The sequence below is a fragment of the Prosopis cineraria genome, unplaced genomic scaffold, assembly GCF_029017545.1.
Source record: "Prosopis cineraria cultivar Desert tree isolate PC_DT_omini unplaced genomic scaffold, ASM2901754v1 PC11, whole genome shotgun sequence".
NCBI classification, from domain to species: domain Eukaryota; kingdom Viridiplantae; phylum Streptophyta; class Magnoliopsida; order Fabales; family Fabaceae; genus Prosopis; species Prosopis cineraria.
Window position 1 is genome coordinate 5,574,806 of NW_026555342.1, and position 12,636 is coordinate 5,587,441.

Below are 12,636 nucleotides of genomic sequence, written 5' to 3' on the forward strand. Positions count from 1 at the left end.
TTTGGAACATCAATGTTAAAAAATTTTAATTTAATATTAATATTCTTTTAAGGTTCTTATTTGTCATTCTCCTTAATTTTTTTTAAGAATTATTTTTTGAGCTTCCAAAATTGTTATGGGGGATTCTGGAGTTATTTTCCCAATTAATGATCCCTTCAGCCCGCTCCTAGCCAAACGGATTCGGAATATTTGACTCTCATGTTGTTTGGAGTTTCTTCCTTTCGTTTCCTGGTCACACTTCACTTATTAATGTCATAATTTACCATATTCTATTAAAATTGATGTTATAATTTTTTTTACACTCCTTTCATTTTGGTAACTAATAATGGATCAAAATTATTCTTATTAGTTATGATTATTTTATAGAATCATTTGGTAACTTGCCGGTATCGATTTGAATATTGTTAAATGATAACGGTAGGAAGCAACCTTGTTGAATACACGCTATAAATTTTGATATTTTACATTAATATTGATACTTAAAATGAAAAATTCATGGAATTTAATTATTTAAATATAACTTAAACACTCTAAAAATTAAAAGTTTAAAAAAGGTATATGGTTGAAATTGTTTTATGTTGAAGCTATAAATAAAAAGTATGATGTGGATGTAGGGGATGAGGAGAGAAGATGAATAATAAATAAAATTGAAAGAAATATCAAAGAAAATAAAAAAAGAAGGAAAAAAATACGTAGCCCCAGAAAAAAAGTAAAAAGGAAAAAGAAATGTGAGTGCGATGAAGAAGAGTGACAGGTCAAGCGGACAAGAAACATCCGATCGTTTCTTATTTGACCGACTTTGAAGAACTAACTCCAAACAGTATGGGAGGTTGAGTTGAGATATACCCCACGTCTTTGCTTCATCCATTTTTCAAAACCAATCCTCTTTTATTTTTATTTTTATTTAAAAAAAACAGGTATTCAGTTTGTTTTTCTATTCTCTTATTCCATTTTGGAAAAGTGAAGGGGGGAAAAAAAGCTCAATATTTTAACGTTTTCCAACCTTAAGCAAGAGAAGTTCATCAGAACAACCGGTTCTTAGACTCTCAATGTCAATTTTGAATTCTAACTCTGCTTTGTCCTTTAGCCGTTCATTTGTAAATGGTTAATGGTGGAACCATAATTTTTTGGACTTGTTTATTTTTTTATTTTTCATTTTATTAATTCATAATGTTTTCTTCTCAAACAAAATCTTATTTAAAACAGTTATTAATGTTGCGGGTAGATTAATAAAAATTTGGATTTGTATTTGAGCTAAATTTTTTATTGGGATAAAAAATATCCATGGATTTTGATTTGAAATATTTTTTATTTTAAATTCTTTTTGTACGTACCATGATCTTTTGAAATTTTTGTTATTCCAATCTTTCCAATCTCTCCATGTTTTTATTGTTGGTGCTTTTGTCACTTTCCTCTCTTTTCTCATTTTTTATTCTAGCCTTTTGTTGATTGAAAAATGGAGATCGATCTTTTATTTTAGTTTCAAATCTCAGTTTTTTTAAAAAAAATTTACTATCCAAACAAATTATCTTTCTTTTAACAGAACCGAACAGATTATCTTAAATAATTAATTTTAAATGTGAGATGATGATATTAATTTTTTTTTTGTTAAGAAAAATACTGTCTAATTCCCCAGCATGACATCACAATTTTTTTATTCAAAATGTACTTATCGACAGAATAATTGATTTAAAAATTTAAACTCGTCTGGAAAAAGTTAAGGCGGGACTTGGTCATATGAACTTTTTTAAGAGAGTACGATACTTTAAGTCCAATCTGAATAAGCCCAACTTTTAAAATTTTCAGCTCTATATATATATAAAATTAGTAATTTTGGTCAAGCTTGACAAGTCAAACCGAAACTAGATGAAAAAGTTAGGACAATGTTTGACTATATGAATTTTTTTAAAAGAGTAAAATCCAAATAAGCATAACTTTCTCGAATTACTGCCTCTATGAAAAACAATAACCCCCCCAAAAAAAAAAAAAACTTGATGTATTGTGAGAAAGACAGGTACATATGCAGAGAACCTAAATTAATATTCAAAAAGAGAGGCTGGGCGAGACACTTGGCTCTCAGGCCTTATTGTCTGGATAATATAAAATGTGACAAGTAACACCTACATTCACTCACTCAGATCACCCTCAACTATTATTGTGCACTTTCATTTTCAAAGCCAAAGTGAGAATTGAACTTCTCTTTGTATGATGATGACTTGAATATGACTATTCTTCCCTTTTACTTTCACTTTTACTTTTACTTTTCCACCTTCTTTTCCTACTGCTTCTGGGTTCCTTCGTGGTTCCACTTCTATTGCTCTACATATGTGCTCTTGAATTATTGATGTCTGAGTTCATCAAGATGTATGTCCTAGTTTTAGTATACTTAATGTAACTTTGTTATTTGAGTCATACACTACTGATCAATTATATTGTTAGGATATGTGAGCATGAAATTATAAGTTGACTTAAAAGGACTTGCCTCATCTTATTTCTTTACTGGTCTCTGTCACATGTACTCCCTCCATCTTTATATATAAGAAGTTTTTTTAAATTTTTTTAGTCCCTAAATATAAAAGATTGTTAGCATATTTTTTAATGAATAGGCCATTATACATTTATTAAATTAAAAAGAGAAAAAAATATTCTTATTAATTTACTTTAAAAAAGATATTTATTTTTTATGTACAATAATTAGGGACAAAATTAAAATATTACTGTATTTTTTATTAGATAATCAACTTTTATTAGTTTACGTGATTTGGTTAAAAATATTTTATATATAGAGATGAAAGAAGTATATCAAAACTTTTTTTAATAGTAAAATCACATTTGAAAACCTTATGTCCAAATGTGAGTGCAGAAGGAAACCAAGAGGAAAACCCATTTCATAATATAAAGCCATATTTATTTAAAAAAATTATAAAAACTACTTAATCAATATGCTATATTTTGAATCAAACAGAGTTTCTAGAAATAAATTAATTTTAGGAAATTGATAAACACTAATTAAATTAATTTTAGGAAATAATCTTTCATACATCTAAACGCATTTGAGCCGCCTAAAATTAATTAGTTCAGTTAGTGAAAATAAGGTGAAATGTAAATGAATGTGTTCAGACAAACAAATTTGAACCCTAATTCTTCTTTGGCCTAGGTAGTGTTACATCGATATTTTTAAATATGAGTCACCAATAAGTATTGGTCTTATTAAGTAAAAAGGCTATGTTCTAACTGAATACAATGACTTGAGTTTACGAAAATACAAAAAACGTTCAAAGATTTGGGAGAGCTACCTCCTGTTTTGATCTGAATGCGTGTCCTAGTTTAAGTTAATTGAAATTTAATGTGGTTTTAAATGCCATATAATTTGCTAACGAAAGGAAAAATTTGATTCTAATAAACAAGAAAAAGACTCACACTCTCTCTCTCCAACATTGTTGTATGATCGAACCAAAATTAACCACAGCCAAACAGTGTCCCAACAACCCCTTTGACGTCTCATGAGTTAACATGTTTCTGAGACGAATAACCACTTTGAACTATTTTTTAAGCTCCTCGAGGTTTTAGCTCTCTGAGAAATAGCATTTTTCATGTTTATGGTGGCGATCTTCTGCTCAGAACTCAGAAGCTCAAACAAGATGCCCCCAAGTCACTAGATATTATAACTGTGTGTGATCGTGTGAGAGAGAGAGAGAATTGGTTAAGGCATTTGGACCGAGACAAAACATAAATTTCAAAAGGTTTGAATTGTGGGGAATATTTTAAGTAATCTTAACTGACAAAAATGCAATACTTCTCCATCCCATTTATAAATTACATTTTAAAAAATTTATTTAATTTTATTTACAAATCAAAATTTTTCATTTTAAATAATATTTAAAAAATATTTTTAAAATTATTTAAAAAATAATATGACATTATTTTTTAAATTGTTTACATAAAAATATATTTAAAATTTTGTATATTTTATTTTTTATATTTTTTAATATTAATATTAATGAGATTGAGATAAATAATTTATAAAAGCGGCAGAGGATCTGAAAGTGCCAACCCCTAGGCAACTTGAAGAGTCAAACGCACCAGGCAATCCGTGAGGATAACTGTTTTGATAGAGGTTAGATAATTGATCAACGTTTCTGACAAAAATATTTTTGAATTTGACTTGTTTCAGGCACAGGCTCGCACTGTCAGATGATACACATCACTTAATGTTTTTTTTTTAATCAATATAAATATAGCATCATGCGAATTCTTTATCTGTTCGGTATCACATGTCTTTAATCTAAAATAATGTAATCGGTAATTTAGGGACTTTTCTTTTTCGAGGCATGCTTTCCATCAGGAATTTACTATTTGGTTGGGTTTCCATTTTTTGTCTTTTAAAATCGTTTTTAAAAAAAAAATAAAAAATACATTTAATTGTGATACTTTAAAAGCCATGTTATAATTAAAAAATTGATTGGTACTAACAATCTCCAACAGTTGACAGTGATACCTTATGATAGTAATTAATTTATTAAGAAACCTATAGTTTTCAATATATTTTAAAAATAAGAAAAACAAATGAAAATAGCTTTAATATGTTTTTATTTTTTGTTTTCAAAATAAAAAATGAGAACAACTTTGAAAATAATTAAATTTAAAATATTTATTCAAATAAATTTTTTAATTTTTTTGTTTTTAAAACAAAAAATTGTTTTTGAAAACAGAAACCTCAAACTTAAGATCTTTATAGTTAAGTTGCATTAATTTTTTTTATCAGTTGGCTGTCATGTATAATTTTTTTTAGAGGCTTAATTATACAGGAAAGACAAAAACTCTGATAGTCTGACTCACACATGCTCACGTGGTAGATATGGCCAATACTAATTAAATGTTATACTTTTTTTTTAATAACTTAGAAAGAGAATATGATCTTAGAATCGTCCTGGATTGGATACATCCTGAACTGGGCTGCCCTTGAACTTGAAGCCATCTTTAGCTGCTTACTCTGATCTGATCCTCCTTTTAAAAGAAAAAAAAAATACTGCAATATTCGAAATAGGTGTTATGTTTAAAAAAAAATAGGAATAAAATATCTTTTGTGAGATGAAAATTCAATTAAAAAATAAAAAAGGCACGCAGCCCGGTAAAGATTCATCAAATCTTTTGATTTCAAGTTGATAGATTTTTTTTTTCCCATGCATGCAATTCACATAATAGAAAATACATTTATTATACAACATGAGGTTGCACCCAGCCTCTTATGGCTAACATAATTTAATTAAGAAAAGGAGATAAGGTTCTCATGCTTCATGTGACTTTACCATATTTAATTAGAATCAAAAATATCTATATGTGCTAAATGTCTTCCATACATTGATATTCAGGTATGAAGGTCTCTTTTCCCTTTAAGAAAGAAATTCGAATATGATTTCTGTACAAAGATCTTAGCCCTCGTGATTCTAACTTTAATTCGTCAAAAAATATTCTTATTGGGATAGATATAAATAAAGGAATCAAACAAGAAAAGTTTCACCCGAAATTCGTCCCCTAGAGAAATGGAGCATTTTGATGATTCTTTTAGTTTTGATAATTTCCAGGTGTTATATATACAATAATCACAAAATATGAAACATTCTTATATGCGCGCATGAAAATTAATTAGTTCCCATATAATATATATATATATATATATCCCATTAAATCCACATGTTGTATAATTTGAACTTCCTTTTATTCTCAAGCAAATAATATTCCTATCCGAACACAATAAAGTTGAATGATCGCATTCACAGTGAACATTGACGGTGACAAGTGATCATAATTACATAATCACATGTAATGTCACATGTTTGCCTAGCCACCATGCATGCAATATATATCATAAATATTGATTTTAGTTTTTCTTTTTGGCTCAAAACTAGCCAACAAATAATGACTTTTATGTTAATATCATAATCTCGAGCTTATTTTCAAATTATTTAATCGTACTAAAGAGATGAAGTAATTAATTAAAGATGTGCCTTCCATTTTCCCACCATTTGACTGCAATTGAAAAGTCAAGACTGAATATAATCTGATCATCTTGAGGTTATTTGTTGATACACTGGCTTCACGTGTGTAATACTTTTGAATATTATAAATGCGTCGAGTGATTTTTTTTTCCCTTCAAACATGTATTTTAAATATTAACTTAATTACATTCAGGTGGAGTGGAAGATACTCAATTATTCCTCTTAATTGAAATTAAAAGTTTGAACTTATAAATAAAAAATGTCATGTCTGAAATTTAGAGAGTTTTCCTCAATTAAAATTGTTTTACAAATTAAATTAAATTACATCTCACAGCCTCACTGTTGCAGCATGTATACATGTATGTATGTATTAAATTAACATATAGTTTGATTGAAACATGGATAAGATGTCAAATGTATGACATGAAATTAAAGAGTGATTATGATATTAACTTAGAATGAAGTAATTACACAGCACGTGTGTACATTTGACCATATGTATATATGTGGATATATGCAAAATAATTAGGGCATAATAGAAGAAAATATATTTAATCCATATAAGTTTGAATAAAAAGAAGACGTTGCCGACTTGGAAAGAAAAGGTGAAATCAGAAAAGTCAATCTATCCAATAAATAATAATAAATAAACGAACGGATAGCGTCACTTTTTGTTGGCTTTTACGGAGTCAAGCGTTTACCAGTTTAATTATTGATTTTGAGTCACCGTTGGAAGCTTTTTTAATTGGGCTTTACTTCCCATTTCATGATATTAATTCAACCATGTGGATCCCATGAAAAAGCAATAAATTATAATTCACTCACAAAACATAAACATTGTCCGTGACACGTCAAAAAATTATTAATTTATTTAATTGTTCAATGTAGATCGAGCTGCGTTTGAATCTTAACGATTGTTTCACTAATTATTTTCAACCCTAGTTATCTGCGTTTTTTTTATAATTAACAATATTGTCGTGTTAGTTTATGTGTAATTACTATTTTGTGAATTGAAATGATTGTTGTGACAGAAATAAATATAGTTATTTTTAGGCTAGGAAAATTTGCTCCGTTAGTTTTGCTTCTTGTCGGTAAAATCAGCCATGTCATTATCACTTGTGAATCTTGATCTCTATAATTAAACATCATTCCACTTTTTTTTTGTCAAAATAAACAACATTTCACCTTTATCTAAGCTAGATTAGATGAATTGAATATATATATATATATATATTGTATTTTTAATAAAAAATAAAAATTGTGTTTAATTGACAGGTGAAGATAAAGTCGTGAGGTAAGTAAGCGGGACATTTGGAAAGATATGGAGGAGAGGAGACCATAACCAACACCTTCCAAAAATATGACACTTTTTTTGTTACTTTTTCTTTTTTAAAATTTGGTGATGCGAAATCTGTTAAAGAAGAGAGCTACATTTTTGTTGCTTTCTAATAAAATATAAAAAAAAATGCAAACACAAAAGAGAATATCAATTCTGAAGCATGAAACTCCTCCTTTTGTCCCAAAAAAAAAAACAAAGAAGCATGGAATTTCTCCATGTGGCCCTCCGTCGTGCTTGGGTCTTTAATTGCCCTTGTGGTCCGTATTTCTCAGCGCCAAAAATTGGTCAGGAAAAAACCCAAAAAGTATTTATATATTTTTTTCTTTTTCCTTTTTCTGTTTTTTTTTTAAAGATGCATGTACCAGACATTAACTTATGTTAGATACACCTCATTATTCACTGTTTTCATTTACAATGTTAAAAATATGATTACATGTTTAGACATCCAAATGTAAATTGACTTGAGTTTATATGAAAAATTTTACACTGAGTTTAAAAAGCAATATTCTCTCCATTGTGGTTTATAAAACAATTTTAGAGCAGTGTTTCAAAATATAAGACAATTAAATAAAAATAAAAATTTATTAAATATACTTTTTTTAATATTACACTATCCTCCTTATAAATTCTCTCTTTAAGGGTATTAAGTTAATAGTATATACATTTAAAAATTTATATTTTTATTTTAAAAAATTAAAGCTATGAAGCATATTGAATAAAATTTATTGATATTCTTAATCTTACTTAAAATTATATCGTAAATTGTGATGAAGGGGTATATAATAGTAGAAATTCATAAATTTAAGTATTGAGGTTTTGAGTTAAAGTATCATTTCTTTCAACTATTCTTTTTATTTATTTTCTTTCCCCATTTCAGATATCCTCTCCCTTTTTTCCAGGCATAATCCACAACATGCATGTGCTAGTTAGCAACTTTGCCTCCCAAAGTATGAATCACTCATGCCTAGTTTGGTTGTCATTGTTCAAGTGACGGCTTCCCACTGCCTAATTCAACTATTGCCATTTTTAGGAATATAATATATCTTATCATTAAAAAAAATAACTCTTATCTTCATAATTTTCTGTCCACCAATCTTAAAGATGGATCACACAGAATAAAGACTAATATTTTTATTATAAAATTAAAATGAATTATATAAACTTTATACTATTTTTATTTACAAAACTTTATATGATTCGGTGATTTGTAAAATAGCAATTAAAGATAATACGCAGCATATTGAGCTTGGCTTACTGGCCGATGTCGGCTGATTGAAAATGTTGTTTATAAGACAATTTTTGAGATATATATATATATATATATCCCATTAAATTTTATTAAATACAATTTGTAATCTTATTTTTTAAATAAAAATATAATTTTTTTATAAACACCTTTCATCTAATAACCTTAAGAGACAGAATATAATAAAAAATGAAGGCTAATACTAAAAAAGTAGTATATTTAATAAAAAAATTTATTAAATTGTTTTATATTTTAGAACACCAAATCATCTTTAAAATTATCTTATAGATAAGGACAGGGAGTATAGTACAAGAAAAGGGATCACCCACAAGAAATTGATCGCGATTAGAAACAGACAATAATGAGGATTAATCAGTTTTGTCATCATCACAATTAAATCAAACAAGCAAAAACCTTCCGGCCAACGATTGTAATAACAAAAATATAATATAAAAAACATAACCACTGCAAATTACAACTCACAATCGGATCATGGGGTGATTGTTATAAAAACCATAGAAGCTTAAGATAAAACTAGCCACATGCAGAAAAATGTTACTAAGCAATCCACTAAAAACGCTTTAAAGATAAGTTTGATGCCACGTTTAAGAAAATAAGTCGTTACAAGAAGGATTTTTTGTCAACTAAAAAAATTAATAAAAAATCATTTTAAAAAAATTAAAACAATTAACATAGATTAAGCAATATAAAATTCATTGCAAGTCCATCATTTACAGATTGTAAATTGTGTAACTAATTTCTCAAACTCCATTCTATAAACCAAGAGCTTATTTATTAGTTAGTATTATAAAACAAAAAAATAAATAAATAAAGGATTGCATCAGTGCATATATGAACAGAACATTGAATTATAAGTTTGGGATAACATAATTTAGTGCCTAAACTTTTCGTGAATGATCAATTTTGAAACAACCCCATCCATGAAACTACATCTAATTGTCTCCAACCATGATAGAAAATGACTTTATTTATCATGGTTAAAAAAGGACATCTTAGTCTATCATGATAGAAAAAGGGCTAGTTTTAGTTCCACCATGATATTTAAAGCTAGCTTAATTAACTAGCATAAGCCCTTATTATGATAGAAAAAATTTTTAAGGCAGCACTAAATGTACATCGTAGTGGGAGAGGCTAAAAGTTCTAAATATGTGCATAAATACAATCGATGTTTACTACAGTAGGGAGATGAGCTCCTTTGTGCAAGTCTACCATGATTGGAAAGGAAAGAACATGTAAAGGAATATATACATATACATACATACATACATACATACATATGAAGCACATGCGTGTATGCAGATTTTCTATTACACAGTCCAACACACATTCATGTTGTGAAAATAACAATCATCCCTAATGAATGAGTAATTAAATAAAATAACACAACTCATAACTTCTAGTCAAATTCCCTCAACCCACGACTCGATAACTAAAATGATATATATCTTGAGGTAAAATGAAAGAAACACTATTAGATAAATAATTAAGCAAATGCAGTTATTTTTATGGTGTGGCAATAAGGTTGGTCTTTGAACCATACTTCTTAAGGAGTTGGTGGTCCTTAGGCCTATTCTCTTGTTGGATCTCTACTAGCCATTCCTGTAACATTTAACATAAGGGTAAGATGATGTCTCAGTATAGTGTATCCTATGTTAGTAAGTAATCAAATTTAGTATGTTTTCACAATCAATGTTTCACAACATAATACAATCCATCTATATATATTTTCGAATAATACTATAATAATGCTAGATACCATGCTTGAAAAAAGAGCAAGCATACATCAAAACATGTATGTACATTTGTTTGTATGTATGTATATCATTGTAATTCAAACAAACATACTAGAATGGTTTAATTCATAATTTAGGGAAGCTGGCATGCTTGGCAAGGAATGAACACAATTCCTACTTGACTTAGAAAGGTACAAGCATGCTAGAAGGCTTGAACCATACAACTTAGAGAAATATTATAACAAACTTAGTATTCAACTAATAGTCATAGTTATATTGATTTACATGGCAGGATAGATAATATTTCAAAAATTCCTTTCAATAATAATTACACATTTTTATCAATTCTTCATTCTATTTTATTTCCTTATCATTTTTTCAGGATAAGATTCTAAGCGATAGGGGATAGTGCTTGGCCAAAGACCACATCGCTCCTCATCAAGCCTCGGCCTCTCTCTTTTGACTGTAAATGGGTGCCCAAATGGTACCGAGATTATCCCAAACCCTAGTCAAAGGAATTGGAGTAGCTCGTGTACATACCAAAGCCACATAGTGCGTGCTACATGGGAGTGAGTATGTGACCACAATCCAACCTTGTTTTAAACTCATAGCCTACAACCACCTCATAGAGCATAGTTTCAATATAATTCAGATCAAATTATAACTTTCACGACAAGTATTTATCAAGATTTTCAATGTTTTTATTCAATAGATACTATCAAACTTTGTATATTATATCTATTCAAACAACTTGATCAAAATTCAACCAGTCAAATTATGATCAATATAGGTCTATCTAATCCTAAAAATTCCAAACAAGCAAATATGAAAATTCCTCAAGATTTTTCACTAACCATAATTTCACATATCATACTCAAAAATTACTTTATTCACCATTAGGCTAAGTTCTCACAAAATGTTATGATAGGCCTGCTGCTTAGATTTAATTCAATATTAGTATACAAAAATGTTCAATTATTTACTAATACTAGCATATAAGTAATCCAAAAAGAAGCTACCTAAATTCAAGTTCACTCAAAGGACCCAATGTCTCTCTATTAGAGATCATCCAACTAACTCAAGTGTCAAAGTAAAATTAAGGAGTTTCTCTACAAATGAAAAATTTAAAAATTAAAATCAAAAGAAATTTAATTTAATTTAATTCTCGCTCCAAGATTATCCTAAAGTGTTTGTGGAAGTTATTTGTAACTCTAAAATTACTCCAAAAAATTTCTATTAATTTTATTTAAAGTTTTTCTAACGTCAGAGTTTCTCAATTTATCCCAAGGACTTTCCAAAATAATTTTAAATTATGTTGATTATTACTTTAACTCTAGATTACACGCAAACGTGTTTTATAATTTCTAAACATATAATAAGTTGAATTTTCATCTCCAAATAATTAAAATAAATTATAATTAGTTATGATTTACTGTCTAGAATAACTTTTTAATTTATAAATTACTTTAGAGAGGCCTAAAATAATCTCTCTACAACTCTTGAAATTGCTCAGTTATTTAGAGTTTTTTAAAACTATTTTCTATCATCTCAGTACAATCTTAGAGTTGATACTCAACAACTCTATCCGGTCTCTCTGGGACCTCTCTTCAATTTTAAGCACACCTAAAACTAGTAATCTTAAGTCCCGCTCAGCTACTTAAAAAAAATAAAAATAGAATAGAATAAATTAAAAATATTAACATAAAAATAAATTAAATCACTCTTTTTCTTTATGATAAGAATGATAAAATTTATTAATATATATTACAAATTAAATGTGAGAATCATCCCACTTTTTAAAATTTTCATAAATCATGATTCTCAACTTTATAAATTAAATTATTCCTCTCCTTTATGAATATGATTTATTATTTTTTTTAATCATGTTATTTTCACAGTTATCTTTTTAATTCATTTTCTTTTATTAATCAAACGAGGCCTTAGTTAGAATAAAAATTTTAGGATCTTTACCCCCATCTTAAAAAGCCTCAATCTAATCTGAAAAGGTCAGAATAGGTTCTCTAAAATTAATCCTCGCGTGGGACGCTCGCTGTCCTTTCTCTCGCGATTTCTATCCGAAGATTAAAAGCAAAGCACTCTCTCTCAAATTGGATAAGGGTATTGGCATATAATATAACACCCTTCTGGACTTATCCAAACCAATGGTGCCCCCAATTGATTTCTATATGTGCGTGTGCGTGTTTTTTTTTTATTCTTTCTCTTTTATCTTATTTTATCTTTTTCCCCCTCTTTATTTTCACATTATATATATATATATAAGCTTTTACTTTCTCCCCA